This window comes from Oncorhynchus clarkii, chromosome 26, assembly GCF_045791955.1.
Source record: "Oncorhynchus clarkii lewisi isolate Uvic-CL-2024 chromosome 26, UVic_Ocla_1.0, whole genome shotgun sequence".
Classification (NCBI taxonomy): Eukaryota; Metazoa; Chordata; class Actinopteri; order Salmoniformes; family Salmonidae; genus Oncorhynchus; species Oncorhynchus clarkii.
The window spans coordinates 47,875,963-47,890,962 of NC_092172.1; the positions used below are offsets into that span (position 1 = coordinate 47,875,963).

At 50.9% G+C, this 15,000-nt stretch overlaps 1 pseudogene; it reads left to right on the top strand.

Moving 5' to 3' along the window:
• The first annotated feature begins 6,824 nt into the window (after window positions 1-6,824).
• Window positions 6,825-15,000, top strand: part of LOC139384850 (death-associated protein kinase 3-like) — a 50,783-nt pseudogene continuing 42,607 nt past the window's right edge.

Here is a 15,000-nt window from a genome sequence, read left to right on the forward strand (position 1 = left end):
GTCTCCCTGTTAAATAATCCCTGTCTGTCTGTCTCCCTGTTAAATAACCCCTGTCTGTCTGTCTGTTAAATAACCCCTGTCTGTCTCCCTGATAAATAACCCCTGTCTGTCTGTCTCCCTGTTAAATAACCCCTGTCTGTCTGTCTCCCTGTTAAATAACCCCTGTCTGTCTGTCTGTCTGTCTGTCTCCCTGTTAAATAACCCCTGTCTGTCTGTCTGTCTGTCTGTCTGTCTGTCTCCCTGTTAAATAACACCTGTCTGTCTGTCTGTCTCCCTGTTAAATAACCCCTGTCTGTCTGTCTGTCTGTCTGTCTGTCTGTCTGTCTGTCCTGTTAAATAACCCTGGTCTGTCTGTCTGTCTGTCTGTCTGTTAAATAACCCCTGTCTGTCTGTCTCCCTGTTAAATAACCCCTGTCTGTCTGTCTGTCTGTCTGTTTGTTAAATAACCCCTGTCTGTCTCCCTGTTAAATAACCCCTGTATGTCTGTCTGTCTGTCTCCCTGTTAAATAACCCCTGTCTGTCTGTCTCCCTGTTAAATAACCCCTGTCTGTCTGTCTGTCTGTCTGTCTGTCTGTCTGTCTGTCTGTCTGTCTGTCTCCCTGTTAAATAACCCCTGTCTGTCTCCCTGTTAAATAACCCCTGTATGTCTGTCTGTCTCCCTGTTAAATAACCCCTGTCTGTCTGTCTCCCTGTTAAATAACCCCTGTCTGTCTGTCTGTCTGTCTGTCTGTCTGTCTGTCTGTTAAATAACCCCTGTCTGTCTGTCTGTCTGTCTGTCTGTCTATCTGTTAAATAACCCCTGTCTGTCTGTCTGTCTGTCTGTCTGTCTGTCTGTCTGTCTCCCTGTTAAATAACCCCTGTCTGTCTGTCTGTCTGTCTTAAATAACCCCTGTCTGTCTGTCTGTCTGTTAAATAACCCCTGTCTGTCTGTTGTCTGTCTGTCTGTCTGTCTGTCTGTCTGTCTGTCTGTCTCCCTGTTAAATAACCCCTGTCTGTCTGTCTGTCTCCCTGTTAAATAACCCCTGTCTGTCTGTCTGTCTGTCTGTCTGTCTCCCTGTTAAATAACCCCTGTCTGTCTGTCTGTCTGTCTGTCTGTCTGTCTGTCTGTCTGTCTCCCTGTTAAATAACCCCTGTCTGTCTGTCTGTCTGTCTGTCTGTCTGTCTGTCTGTCTGTCTGTCTGTCTGTCTGTCTGTCTGTCTACAAATAAACAGATGAACTCAGATTGGTGTAAAATAAGAAAATAAGTCTGAAACCAAGCTGACAAACAGTGTGATGTTTTCACTGTGATCTCTGCTGGATAGATGATGTGATATATCATTCCCATAATATCAGGGACACTCCAGTCTTCCCAGCATCAATATCAATACCTGACGCTGTAATTACATTTACACAGAGTACAGAATCTGATCCCATTGGTTGGTTCTCATCACCCAGAGTACAGAATCTGATCCCATTGGTTGGTTCTCATCACACAGAGTACAGAATCTGATCCCATTGGTTGGTTCTCATCACACAGAGTACAGAATCTGATCCCATTGGTTGGTTCTCATCACACAGAGTACAGAATCTGATACCATTGGTTGGTTCTCATCACACAGAGTACAGAATATGATCCCATTGGTTGATTCTCATCACACAGAGTACAGAATCTGATCCCATTGGTTGGTTCTCATCACCCAGAGTACAGAATCTGATCCCATTGGTTGATTCTCTTCACCCAGAGTACAGAATCTGATCCCATTGGTTGATTATCATCACCCAGAGTACAGAATCTGATACCATTGGTTGATTCTCATCACCCAGAGTACAGAATCTGATACCATTGGTTGATTCTCATCACCCAGAGTACAGAATCTGATCCCATTGGTTGATTCTCCTCACCCAGAGTACAGAATCTGATCCCATTGGTTGATTCTCATCACCCAGAGTACAGAATCTGATACCATTGGTTGATTCTCATCACCCAGAGTACAGAATCTGATACCATTGGTTGATTATCTTCACCCAGAGTACAGAATCTGATACCATTGGTTGATTCTCTTCACCCAGAGTACAGAATCTGATCCCATTGGTTGATTCTCGTCACCCAGAGTACAGAATCTGATACCAATGGTTGATTATCATCACCCAGAGTACAGAATCTGATACCATTGGTTGATTCTCCTCACCCAGAGTACAGAATCTGATACCATTGGTTGATTCTCATCACCCAGAGTACAGAATCTGATACCATTGGTTGATTCTCATCACCCAGAGTACAGAATCTGATCCCATTGGTTGATTCTCTTCACCCAGAGTACAGAATCTGATCCCATTGGTTGATTCTCATCACCCAGAGTACAGAATCTGATCCCATTGGTTGGTTCTCATCACCCAGAGTACAGAATCTGATACCATTGGTTGATTCTCTTCACCCAGAGTACAGAATCTGATCCCATTGGTTGATTCTCATCACCCAGAGTACAGAATCTGATACCATTGGTTGATTCTCTTCACCCATAGTACAGAATCTGATCCCATTGGTTGATTATCTTCTATTATCTGTTCTCTGTCATTTCCACCACATCTGCCATCAGTCCTCTCCTGATCCACTACCTGAACCCATCGGTCCTCTCCTGATCCACTACCTGAACCCATCTGTCATCGGTCCTCTCCTGATCCACTACCTGAACCCATCTGTCATCGGTCCTCTCCTGATCCACTACCTGAACCCATCTGTCATCGGTCCTCTCCTGATCCACTACCTGAACCCATCGGTCCTCTCCTGATCCACTACCTGAACCCATCGGTCCTCTCCTGAGCCACTACCTGAACCCATCTGTCCTCTCCTGATCCACTACCTGAACCCATCGGTCCTCTCCTGATCCACTACCTGAACCCATTGGTCCTCTCCTGATCCACTACCTGAACCCATCGGTCAGTCCTCTCCTGATCCACTACCTGAACCCATCGGTCCTCTCCTGATCCACTACCTGAACCCAACTGTCCTCTCCTGATCCACTACCTGAACCCATCGGTCCTCTCCTGATCCACTACCTGAACCCATCGGTCCACTCCTGATCCACTACCTGAACCCATCTGTCATCGGTCCTCTCCTGATCCACTACCTGAACCCATCGGTCAGTCCTCTCCTGATCCACTACCTGAACCCATCGGTCCTCTCCTGATCCACTACCTGAACCCATTGGTCCTCTCCTGATCCACTACCTGAACCCATCTGCCCTCTCCTGATCCACTACCTGAACCCATCGGTCATCGGTCCTCTCCTGATCCACTACCTGAACCCATCGGTCCTCTCCTGATCCACTACCTGAACTCATCTGTCATCGGTCCTCTCCTGATCCGCTACCTGAACCCATCTGTCATCGGTCCTCTCCTGATCCACTACCTGAACCCATCTGTCATCGGTCCTCTCCTGATCCACTACCTGAACCCATCGGTCCTCTCCTGATCCACTACCTGAACCCATTGGTCCTCTCCTGATCCACTACCTGAACCCATCTGCCCTCTCCTGATCCACTACCTGAACCCATCGGTCATCGGTCCTCTCCTGATCCACTACCTGAACCCATCGGTCCTCTCCTGATCCACTACCTGAACTCATCTGTCATCGGTCCTCTCCTGATCCACTACCTGAACCCATCTGTCATCGGTCCTCTCCTGATCCACTACCTGAACCCATCTGTCATCGGTCCTCTCTTGATCCACTACCTGAACCCATCTGTCCTCTCCTGATCCACTACCTGAACCCATCGGTCCTCTCCTGATCCACTACCTGGACCCATCGGTCCTCTCCTGATCCACTACCTGAACCCATCGGTCCTCTCCTGATCCACTACCTGAACCCATATGTCATCGGTCCTCTCCTGATCCACTACCTGGACCCATCGGTCCTCTCCTGATCCACTACCTGAACCCATCGGTCCTCTCCTGATCCACTACCTGAACCCATCTGTCATCGGTCCTCTCCTGATCCACTACCTGAACCCATCTGTCATCGGTCCTCTCCTGATCCACTACCTGAACCCATCTGTCATCGGTCCTCTCCTGATCCACTACCTGAACCCATCTGTCATCGGTCCTCTCCTGATCCACTACCTGAACCCATCGGTCCTCTCCTGATCCACTACCTGAACCCATCTGTCATCGGTCCTCTCCTGATCCACTACCTGGACCCATCGGTCCTCTCCTGATCCACTACCTGAACCCATCTGTCATCGGTCCTCTCCTGATCCACTACCTGAACCCATCGGTCCTCTCCTGATCCACTACCTGAACCCATCGGTCCTCTCCTGATCCACTACCTGGACCTATCTGTCAATTACATTTTTATTAAATTTAAGGGCTTTATTGTCATGGGAAACATATGTTAACATTGCCAAAGCAAGTGAGGTAGATAATAAACTAAAGTTTAAAAAATTATATAAATTAACAGTAAACATTATACTCCCAAAAGTTCCAAAATAATAAAGACATTTCAAATGTGATATTATGTCTTTATACAGTGTTGTAATGATGTGCAAATAGTTAAAGTACAAAAGGGAAAATAAATAAGCATAAATATGGGTTGTATTTACAATGGTGTTTGTCCTTCACTGGTTGACCTTTTCTTGTGGCAACAGGTCACACATCTTGCTGCTTTGATGTCACACTGTGATATTTCACCCAGTAGATATGGGAGTTTATCAAAATTGGGTTTGTTTTCAAATTCTTTGTGGATCTGTGTAATCTGAGGGAAATATGTCTCTCTAATATGGTCATACATTGGGCAGGAGGTTAGGAAGTGCAGCTCAGTTTCCACCTCATTTTGTGGGCAGTGAGCACATAGCCTGTCTTATCTTGAGAGCCATGTCTGCCTACGGCGGCCTTTCTCAATAGCAAGGCTATGCTCACTGAGTCTGTACATAGTCAAAGCTTTCCTTAAGTTTGGGTTAGTCACAGTGGTCAGGTATTCTCTTCCTCTCTCTCTCTCTCTATCTCTATCTCTCTCTCTCTCTCTGTGTGTCTCTCTGTCTCTTCCTCTCTTCTCTCTCTCTCTGTCTCTTCCTCTCTTCCTCTCTCTCTCTCTCTCTCTGTGTCTCTCTCTCTCTCTGTCTCTTCCTCTCTTCCTCTCTCTCTCTGTCTCTTCCTCTCTTCCTCTCTCTTTCTCTGTGTGTCTCTCTCTCTGTCTCTTCCTCTCTTCCTCTCTCTCTCTGTCTCTTCCTCTCTTCCTCTCTCTCTCTCTGTCTCTCTATCCTGTAATATCAGCACTTTGACTTTCTGAATCTCAATTCCTTCCATTAGAAGCCGATACCTGATGCAGTATGATAACAAGGTGAAGGTGTCTGTGTTAATGTTCTAGTGCTGTTGTGCCCTCTTGTGGTATAGTTACTGCACTACACATCATGGCAGGGCTTTTCAATACTCCTTACTATAGAATACCATACTACATACACAGAGTGTCACATTTTTCACCCCCTTTTTGTCCTCATAACAGCCTCAAATCATCGGGGTCAGGGTCTCTACAAGGTGTCGAAAGCGTTCCACAGGGATTCTGGCCCATGTTGACTCCAATGCTTCCCACAGTTGTGTCCAGTTGCCTGGATGTCCTTTGGTTGGTGGACCATTCTTGATACACAAAGGGAAACTGTTGAGAGTGAAAAACCCAGCAGCGTTGCAGTTCTTGACACAAACCAGTGTTCCTGACACCTACTACCGTACCCTGTTCAAAGGCACCTCAATATTTTGTCTTTTCCATTCACCCTCTGAATGTCACACATACACAATCCATGTCTCAATTTGTCTCAAGACTTAAAAATCCTTCTTTAACCCGTCTCCTCCCCTTCATCTACACTGATTTGAAGTGGATTTAACAAGTGACATCAATAGGGGGTCATATCTTTCACCTGGATTCACCTGGTCAGTCTATGTCATGGAAGGAGCCGGTGTTCCTAATGTTTTGTCCAGTCGTTGTATGTTGTAAGCAGTGGAAGAGAACACACACACACACACACACAGACGTGTATTTGTAACTTTGAAAATAGACCCAGGGAAGGTAGCTCTATCGCGTGGTAACAAGTGACATTTAGTGTGAACCTGAGAGCGCGCGTGGTCAGTAGGGAAACGCCGTCTACACGGTGCTCGGTAAACTTTGAAAAGAAACGAGAGTGAACGAAGAAGTTTGTGGACACGCTTTTTGACGGTCATTTCAATATGGTAAGATCTTTTTAAAATGTCTCTATATTTCTATCTATTTAACTTTATTGTAATGGTAATCTGAATGCGTCATCTAAGGTGCTGCGTCGCACATTGCCCTTGATGTTTGGTAATGCAGAAAGTCTAATCAAATGTGTCTACAATAAGTTGCTAATAAGAGTTGACCAACAGTCTAGGAGTAATAGTATGGAATAACACTAGTTATAAACTGGGTGGTTCCAGCCCTGAATGCTGATTGGCTGACTGCCATGACCGTATACCACGGGTATGATAAAACGTTTATTTTTACTCCTCTAATTATGTTGGTAACCAGTTTATAATAGCGACAAGGCACCTCTTATTGCGTTGGTCGTACCAAACAGCCGTTAGCCGTGGTATATGGGCCACCTCCTTATTGCTTAATTATAACGTTCTTCTCATAATTAATATATTGTAATGATGATTTTAAAAGGAAGACACGTTTTTTTTGTTGTATGTAGGCTAAATGTTTCTCTGATTCTGTGATGTTGGCCATGTTGTTGCTCGTCGCCGTGTTTGTTGTTGTACAACTGCCAAGCAAACACGACACTTCACCTGCTGAACCATCAGACATATAGTTATCTTCTTTTACACAGGGTTTACTTCTATAATGGACGGAATAGAGAACCCATATATTTACACGTTATAACCACGGCATCGTCCCCGTCTATGACTGCAGGCATGGCCCTGTTCAAGCAGCAGACTGTGGAGGATTTCTACGAGATCGGAGAAGAATTAGGAAGGTACAGTATTACGATCAGGTAGACTAGTGGTTAGAGTGGAGGGGCGGCAGGTAGACTAGTGGTTAGAGTGGAGGGGCGGCAGGTAGACTAGTGGTTAGAGTGGAGGGGCGGCAGGTAGACTAGTGGTTAGAGTGGAGGGGCGGCAGGTAGACTAGTGGTTAGAGTGGAGGGGCGGCAGGTAGACTAGTGGTTAGAGTGGAGGGGTGGAGGGGCGGCAGGTAGTCTAGTGGTTAGAGTGGAGGGGCGGCAGGTAGACTAGTGGTTAGAGTGGAGGGGCGGCAGGTAGTCTAGTGGTTAGAGTGGAGGGGTGGAGGGGCGGCAGGTAGACTAGTGGTTAGAGTGGAGGGGTGGCAAGTAGCCTAGTGGTTAGAGTGGAGGGGCGGCAGGTAGACTAGTGGTTAGAGTGGAGGGGCGGCAGGTAGACTAGTGGTTAGAGTGGAGGGGTGGAGGGGCGGCAGGTAGTCTAGTGGTTAGAGTGGAGGGGCGGCAGGTAGACTAGTGGTTAGAGTGGAGGGGTGGAGGGGCGGCAGGTAGTCTAGTGGTTAGAGTGGAGGGGCGGCAGGTAGACTAGTGGTTAGAGTGGAGGGGTGGCAGGTAGACTAGTGGTTAGAGTGGAGGGGTGGAGGGGCGGCAGGTAGTCTAGTGGTTAGAGTGGAGGGGCGGCAGGTAGACTAGTGGTTAGAGTGGAGGGGCGGCAGGTAGTCTAGTGGTTAGAGTGGAGGGGCGGCAGGTAGACTAGTGGTTAGAGTGGAGGGGTGGCAAGTAGACTAGTGGTTAGAGTGGAGGGGTGGAGGGGCGGCAGGTAGTCTAGTGGTTAGAGTGGAGGGGCGGCAGGTAGACTAGTGGTTAGAGTGGAGGGGTGGAGGGGCGGCAGGTAGTCTAGTGGTTAGAGTGGAGGGGCGGCAGGTAGACTAGTGGTTAGAGTGGAGGGGTGGCAAGTAGACTAGTGGTTAGAGTGGAGGGGTGGAGGGGCGGCAGGTAGTCTAGTGGTTAGAGTGGAGGGGCGGCAGGTAGACTAGTGGTTAGAGTGGAGGGGTGGAGGGGCGGCAGGTAGTCTTGTGGTTAGAGTGGAGGGGCGGCAGGTAGACTAGTGGTTAGAGTGGAGGGGTGACAGGTGGTCTAGTGGTTAGAGTGGAGGGGTGGCAGGTAGACTAGTGGTTAGAGTGGAGGGGCGGCAGGTAGACTAGTGGTTAGTGTGGAGGGGTGGCAGGTAGACTAGTGGTTAGAGTGGAGGGGCGGCAGGTAGACTAGTGGTTAGAGTGGAGGGGCGGCAGGTAGACAAGTGGTTAGAGAGGAGGGGCGGCAGGGTAGACTAGTGGTTAGAGTGGAGGGGCGGCAGGTAGACTAGTGGTTAGAGTGGAGGGGCGGCAGGTAGACTAGTGGTTAGAGTGGAGGGGAGGCAGGTAGCCTAGTGGTTAGAGTGGGGGGGCGGCAGGTAGACTAGTGGTTAGAGTGGAGGGGCGGTAGGTAGACTAGTGGTTAGAGTGGAGGGGCGGCAGGTGGACTAGTGGTTAGAGTGGAGGGGCGGGGCGGCAGGTAGTCTAGAGAATGGGGTTGTTCTGTTGACATGAATGTGAATGGGGTTGTTCTGTTGACATGACAGTGAATGGGGTTGTTTTGTTGACATGACAGTGAATGGGTTTTTTCTGTTGACATGACAGTGAATGGGGTTCTTCTGTTGACATGACAGTGAATGGGGTTGTTCTGTTGACATGACAGTGAATGGGGTTCTTCTGTTGACATGACAGTGAATGGGGTTGTTCTGTTGACATGACAGTGAATGGGGTTGTTCTGTTGACATGACAGTGAATGGGGTTGTTCTGTTTACATGACAGCGAATGGAGTTGACATGATTAAAGCCCTGTTTAAAGGTAGACTCAGCGATATGATGTAGATTAAAGCCCTGTTTAAAGGTAGACTCAGCGATATGATGTAGATTAAAGCCCTGTTTAAAGGTAGACTCAGCGATATGATGTAGATTAAAGCCCTGTTTTAAAGGTAGACTCAGCGATATGATGTAGGTTAAAGCCCTGTTTTAAAGGTAGACTCAGCGATATGATGTAGATTAAAGCCCTGTTTAATGGTAGACTCAGCGATATGATGTAGGTTAAAGCCCTGTTTTAAAGGTAGACTCAGCGATATGATGTAGATTAAAGCCCTGTTTTAAAGGTAGACTCAGCGATATGATGTAGGTTAAAGCCCTGTTTAAAGGTAGACTCAGCGACATGATGTAGATTAAAGCCCTGTTTTAAAGGTAGACTCAGCGATATGATGTAGATTAAAGCCCTGTTTAAAGGTAGACTCAGCGATATGACGTAGATTAAAGCCCTGTTTTAAAGGTAGACTCAGCGATATGATGTAGATGAAAGCCCTGTTTAAAGGTAGACTCAGCGATATGATGTAGGTTAAAGCCCTGTTTTAAAGGTAGACTCAGCGATATGATGTAGATTAAAGCCCTGTTTTAAAGGTAGACTCAGCGATATGATGTAGATGAAAGCCCTGTTTAAAGGTAGACTCAGCGATATGATGTAGATGAAAGCCCTGTTTTAAAGGTAGACTCAGCGATATGATGTAGGTTAAAGCCCTGTTTTAAAGGTAGACTCAGCGATATGATGTAGGTTAAAGCCCTGTTTTAAAGGTAGACTCAGCGATATGATGTAGATTAAAGCCCTGTTTTAAAGGGGCAGCTGAGGAGTTGACAGGCAGTCACTCCTCCTCTAGAGGCAGCTGGCAGACAGTCACTCCTCCTCTAGAGGCAGCTGGCAGACAGTCACTCCTCCTCTAGAGGCAGCTGGCAGACAGTCACTCCTCCTCTAGAGGCAGCTGGTAGGCAGTCACTCCTCCTCTAGAGGCAGCAGACAGGCAGTCACTCCTCCTCTAGAGGCAGCAGGCAGACAGTCACTCCTCCTCTAGAGGCAGCTGGCAGACAGTCACTCCTCCTCTAGAGGTAGCTGGCAGGCAGTCACTCCTCCTCCAGAGGCAGCTGGCAGGCAGTCACTCCTCCTCTAGAGGCAGCTGACAGGCAGTCACTTCTCCTCTAGAGGCAGCTGGCAGACAGTCACTCCTCCTCTAGAGGCAGCTGACAGGCAGTCTCTCCTCCTCTAGAGGCAGCTGACAGGCAGTCGCTCGTCCTCTAGAGGCAGCTGGCAGGCAGTCACTCCTCCTCTAGAGGCAGCTGGCAGACAGTCACTCCTCCTCTAGAGGCAGCTGGCAGACAGTCACTCCTCCTCTAGAGGCAGCTGGCAGACAGTCACTCCTCCTCTAGAGGCAGCTGGTAGGCAGTCACTCCTCCTCTAGAGGCAGCAGACAGGCAGTCACTCCTCCTCTAGAGGCAGCAGGCAGACAGTCACTCCTCCTCTAGAGGCAGCTGGCAGACAGTCACTCCTCCTCTAGAGGTAGCTGGCAGGCAGTCACTCCTCCTCCAGAGGCAGCTGGCAGGCAGTCACTCCTCCTCTAGAGGCAGCTGACAGGCAGTCACTTCTCCTCTAGAGGCAGCTGGCAGACAGTCACTCCTCCTCTAGAGGCAGCTGACAGGCAGTCTCTCCTCCTCTAGAGGCAGCTGACAGGCAGTCGCTCGTCCTCTAGAGGCAGCTGGCAGGCAGTCACTCCTCCTCTAGAGGCAGCTGGCAGACAGTCACTCCTCCTCTAGAGGCAGCTGACAGGCAGTCACTCCTCCTCTAGAGGCAGCTGGCAGACAGTCACTCCTCCTCTAGAGGCAGCTGGCAGGCAGTCACTCCTCCTCTAGAGGCAGCTGGCAGACAGTCACTCCTCCTCAAGATGGCTTCCTTCTATCTTTAGAGATGTGTGTCTATGTTTAATCACACAGCTACACTATGAATGAGGAAGTGGAGTATTACTTTACCTCACTGTCTGACAGTAGAGGAAAAACACATGGAGTCACAGTCACTGTCTGTGCCCCAAATGGCCCTCTGTCCCCTACAGGCCCCCTGTCCCCTACGGGCCCCCTGTCCCCCCTGTCCCCTACGGGCCCCCTGTCCCCTACGGGCCCCCTGTCCCCACTGTCCCCTACGGGCCCCCTGTCCCCTACGGGCCCCCTGTCCCCCCTGTCCCCTACGGGCCCCCTGTCCCCCCTGTCCCCTACGGGCCCCCTGTCCCCTACGGGCCCCATGTCCCCCCTGTCCCCTACGGACCCCCTGTCCCCTACGGGCCCCCTGTCCCCTACAGGCCCCCTGTCTCCCCTGTCCCCCCTGTCCCCTACGGGCCCCCTGTCCCCTACGGGCCCCCTGTCCCCCCTGTCCCCCCTGTCCCCTACGGGCTCCCTGTCCCCCCTGTCCCCTACGGGCCCCCTGTCCCCCCTGTCCCCCCTGTCCCCTACGGGCCCCCTGTCCCCCCTGTCCCCTATGGGCCCCCTGTCCCCTACGGGCCCCACTGTCCCCTACGGGCCCCCTGTCCCCCCTGCCCCCTACGGACCCCCTGTCCCCCCTGTCCCCTACGGGCCCCCTGTCCCCTACGGGCCCCCTGTCCCCCCTGTCCCCTACGGGCCCCCTGTCCCCCCTGTCCCCTACGGGCCCCCTGTCCCCTACGGGCACCCTGTCCCCTACGGACCCCCTGTCCCCTACGGGCCCCCTGTCTCCCCTGTCCCCCCTGTCCCCCCTGCCCCCTACGGGCCCCCTACGGGCTCCCTGTCCCCTACGGGCCCCCTGTCCCCCCTGTCCCCTACGGACCCCCTGTCCCCCCTGTCTCCCCTGTCCCCCCTGTCCCCCCTGTCCCCTACGGACCCCCTGTCCCCCCTGTCCCCTACGGACCCCCTGTCTCCCCTGTCCCCCCTGTCCCCCCTGTCCCCTACGGACCCCCTGTCCCCCCTGTCTCCCCTGTCCCCCCTGTCCCCTACGGGCCCCCTGTCTCCCCTGTCCCCCCTGTCCCCCCTGTCCCCTACGGACCCCCTGTCCCCCTGTCTCCCCTGTCTCCCCTGTCTCCCCTGTTCCCCCTGTCCCCCCTGTCTCCCCTGTCCCCCCTGTCTCCCCTGTCCCCCCTGTCCCCTACGGGCCCCCTGTCTCCCCTGTCCCCCCTGTCCCCCTGTCCCCTACGGACCCCCTGTCCCCCTGTCTCCCCTGTCCCCCCTGTCTCCCCTGTCCCCCCTGTCCCCCCTGTCCCCTACGGACCCCCTGTCCCCCTGTCTCCCCTGTCCCCCCTGTCTCCCCTGTCCCCCCTGTCCCCCCTGTCCCCTACGGGCCCCCTGTCTCCCCTGTCCCCCCTGTCCCCCCTGTCCCCTACGGACCCCCTGTCCCCCTGTCTCCCCTGTCTCCCCTGTCCCCCCTGTCCCCCCTGTCCCCTACGGGCCCCCTGTCTCCCCTGTCCCCCCTGTCCCCCCTGTCCCCTACGGACCCCCTGTCCCCCTGTCTCCCCTGTCCCCCCTGTCCCCCCTGTCTCCCCTGTCCCCCCTGTCTCCCCTGTCCCCCCTGTCCCCTACGGGCCCCCTGTCTCCCCTGTCCCCCCTGTCCCCCCTGTCCCCTACGGACCCCCTGTCCCCCTGTCCCCCCTGTCCCCCCTGTCTCCCCTGTCTCCCCTGTCCCCCCTGTCCCCCCTGTCTCCCCTGTCCCCTACGGGCCCCCTGTCTCCCCTGTCCCCCCTGTCTCCCCTGTCCCCCCTGTCCCCCCTGTCCCCCCTGTCCCCTACGGACCCCCTGTCCCCCTGTCTCCCCTGTCCCCCCTGTCCCCCCTGTCCCCCCTGTTCCCTATTAGACATAAGCAGTGCTCTATAGGGAATACACACTCTTAAAGAAAAAGGTGATATCTAGAACCTAAAAGGGTTCTTCGGCTGTCCCCATCGGAGAACCCTTTGAAGAACCCTTTTTGGTTCAAGACAGAACCTTTTTTGAGTTCCATGTAGAACCCTTTACACAGAGGGTTCTACATGGAACCCAAAATAGTTCTGTCTGGAACCAAAAATGGATGTACCTGGAACCAAACAGGGTTCTCCTATGTAAACATCCAAAGAACCCTTTTGGAACCCTTTTTTTCTAAGAGTGAAGGTTGCAACTATGGTACACAGCCACTGAATGACCGTTGACTTAATTCCCTCGTCCTCTTGGTGTCCTTTCTCGGCTCTGTTGTATGTGAGGATAAAAGCCCAGAGCTGGGTCAATACATCCAAGTATTGGATGTAATTTGAGGAGCGCTTGATTTAGCTCAGAGTGACTTCTGGTGCTGTTCTACTGGTTGCATTGTACAGGGGACATAGTACTAAATCAAGTGCAGCAAATTATTTCCCATAGGCTACCAAAGGCTGCCATAGGCTGCCATAGGCTACCATAGGCTACCATAGGCTACCATATGCCACCATAGGCTACCATAGGCTACCATAGGCTACCATAGGCTACCATATGCTACCATAGGCTACCATAGGCTACCCGTATGCAGTGAACACAGGTGTGTACAACAGCGAATGGTCTTTCGATGTGTTTAGTTGTCTGTGAAAGTGTATGACGTAAAAAACCCAGAGTTGTCAGGCTCAGCTCACACTGCTGCAGTGCCACTACACTATGAATAGATCGGTAGCCTAGCAGGAAGAAATGTCTGAACATTCTGTAGGACAAAATGAGTTAACCCTTCACACACACCGTCACCTTCTGACTGCACCGTGGTCATTTACGGTATTTAAAGAGACAGTGTTTTCACCGCAACAGACATTAGAAATGTAATATTATAATAATACATGAAAATCCTCTTGACAATATCTTCTGATACGGAAATAACATACAGTCCAATCTGGCCTTCGTCTGATCTGATTCTGTAGAGACCACATGTTGTAGGTGTTAACATACAGTCCAATCGGGCCTTCGTCTGATCTGATTCTGTAGAGACCACATGTTGTAGGTGTTAACATAGCATCCCATCTGGCCTTCGTCTGATCTGATTCTGTAGAGACCACATGTTGTAGGTGTTAACATACAGTCCAATCTGGCCTTCGTCTGATCTGATTCTGTAGAGACCACATGTAGGTTTTAAACATACCGTCCAATCTGGCCTTCGTCTGATCTGATTCTGTAGAGACCACATGTTGTAGGTGTTAACATACCGTCCAATCTGGCCTTCGTCTGATCTGATTCTGTAGAGACCACATGTTGTAGGTGTTAACATACAGTCCAATCTGGCCTTCGTCTGATCTGATTCAGTAGAGACCACATGTTGTAGGTGTTAACATACCGTCCAATCTGGCCTTCGTCTGATCTGATTCAGTAGAGACCACATGTTGTAGGTGTTAACATACCGTCCAATCTGGCCTTCGTCTGATCTGATTCAGTAGAGACCACATGTTGTAGGTGTTAACATAGCATCCCATCTGGCCTTCGTCTGATCTGATTCTGTAGAGACCACATGTTGTAGGTGTTAACATAGCATCCCATCTGGCCTTCGTCTGATCTGATTCTGTAGAGACCACATGTTGTAGGTGTTAACATACCGTCCCATCTGGCCTCGGTCTGATCTGATTCTGTAGAGGACACATGTTGTAGGTGTTAACATACCATCCCATCTGGCCTTCGTCTGATCTGATTCAGTAGAGACCACATGTTGTAGGTGTTAACATACCGTCCCATCTGGCCATCATAAGATCTGATTCAGTAGAAACCACATGTTGTAGGTGTTAACATACGGTCCCATCTGGCCTTCGTCTGATCTGATTCTGTAGAGACCACATGTTGTAGGTGTTAACATACCGTCCAATCTGGCCTTCGTCTGATCTGATTCTGTAGAGACCACATGTTGTAGGTGTTAACATACCGTCCAATCGGGCCTTCGTCTGATCTGATTCTGTAGAGACCACATGTTGTAGGTGTTAACATACCGTCCAATCTGGCCTTCGTCTGATCTGATTCTGTAGAGACCACATGTTGTAGGTGTTAACATACCGTCCCATCTGGCCTCGGTCTGATCTGATTCTGTAGAGGACACATGTTGTAGGTGTTAACATACCATCCCATCTGGCCTTCGTCTGATCTGATTCTGTAGAGACCACATGTTGTAGGTGTTAACATAGCATCCCATCTGGCCTTCGTCTGATCTGATTCTGTAGAGACCACAT